Source organism: Chaetura pelagica, unplaced genomic scaffold (assembly GCF_000747805.2).
Source record: "Chaetura pelagica isolate M959 unplaced genomic scaffold, ChaPel_1.0 scaffold266, whole genome shotgun sequence".
Taxonomy (NCBI): Eukaryota; Metazoa; Chordata; class Aves; order Apodiformes; family Apodidae; genus Chaetura; species Chaetura pelagica.
Genome location: NW_009953799.1, coordinates 110930 through 112738, shown reverse-complemented (window position 1 = coordinate 112738; position 1809 = coordinate 110930).

The window sequence follows — 1809 nt, the reverse complement described above, 5'->3', positions numbered from 1 at the left end:
GGGGGGGGGAAGAGAGGAAATGAAAGAAAGAGAGAAGGAGAGATTATGTTAAAATCCTCTTAGAAAGCTGGATACACCTAGACATGCTCTGCAGCGTCCCAGAAGGTCTGTAGAATATCAAGGACACTCTTCACTCTTTCTCTGCTTCCATTTGCTACTTCAGGGTTAACTTTCCCCCCTATCATTGCTTCTGCTGTTCTACTAAATACCTATTCTGCTCAAGCTACGCTGTGCCCTCACAGCAGTAAATGATGCAGGCTTTTTCTACATGCCAAGGGTAACACTCAACTCCCCTAAAAATAAGACAACTTGAAGAGAAGCATTTGGTTCAAGCAAATCGCCATGGCTCCCTCTACAGTCAATGACAGAAAAAAAATAAACGCATATGCACTTGAAGGTGAAGAATAACAGGGATCTACCAGATCAGATATCTAGAAATAGTAAAATTCAGCCTCATTAGATCCCTAATTAGCTAACTCACCTAGCCCAGCTGCCCCATTTTTACACAGGCTACTAACTGCTAGGAGGGTAAAATCTAGTTTAATGAATCCCATCATGTTCAACAGGGAAAGGTGTCATTGATAAAGAGAGTGAAAGAAAAAACTGGTTTGCCCAAGATCTGGACTCCTTTGCCACACATTACGGTGTGATGTTGGATGTGCTTTTACATTGTGATCTTAACCAAAGAGGAACTATGAATGATCAGCATTTATCAAACTTGGCAATTTGTTTAGGAGCATCAGCACAGGCTGCAGAGAACAGGTAAGTAAGGAAGTTTGTATTTATAATCTTGGCATGTCTATCAGATTTTCAGAACTGTGTGTCTAAATCTGTGTGGCTAGACCCATGGAGAGTCATTTAAAGAGGCACACTATGCTAGAACTGACAAGGAAACAACTGTTACTGACCTTGAGAAACAGATGATTTGTGAAAATAAAGCAATTTATGCAGATGTTCAATTATAGATTAAGCAGTATAACTTTTAAGAAATGAGTTTGAAATATCCCTGTTCTTACCCTTACTATGGTAAGAATCTGGGCTTTTCAGATTCAAGCCATACAAGAATGAAGGCTACTATTAGAAGCAGCAATTTAGCACTGCTCTTGTGTAACTACATGACAATGGCGGAAGGGCACTCAGCTCTACTAGATATTATTAGTTGCATTAGTTACTGCTTTTAGTATACAAGTCAGACTTTCTCAGATCTGCTAGCAAGGAGACTTTTTTTTTTTCCTCAGACCATCATGTGCAAGCTATTACAGTTCAAAGGAAAGGCTCATCGGGATGAAGAGGTTTCTCAAATATCTGTGGTCAAGTTAATGAGACATTTACCATTCTTTACAAGACAAATAGCTTTTAATTTGCTTAAGAATATTCAGGTGCAGTTTTCCTTAAGGTTCTTTTAATGAAAGCTCCCTTTAAAGAAAACACCCTACCCATTTCAATTCCTTTTGAGAGGGGTGACCCCACTGCCCCTCACAGGCAGCGCTGACTGAGACAGTGACTTGTGACGGGGCTGAGGAAGGGCAGGTCAAAAGGACTTATCTGTGCTTCGCCTCGGTGAGAAAGAACGGTGGCTGAGTGTCGGGCCTTCATCCCCCTCAGACGAAGCCCCTCTGCCAAATCTACCACTGAATCATGCTAAGGGACACGGATTAGTGCTGGACTTGGCCGTGCTGGATTAACGGTTAGGGCTCACGATCTTAAAGGTCTTTCCCAACCAAAGCGATTCCATGATTCTCAGGGGTCTGGATGGTGAAACTTCGCACCCAAGAAGCCCGGCGAGGCCTCCACGGTTCCGCCCGCCCC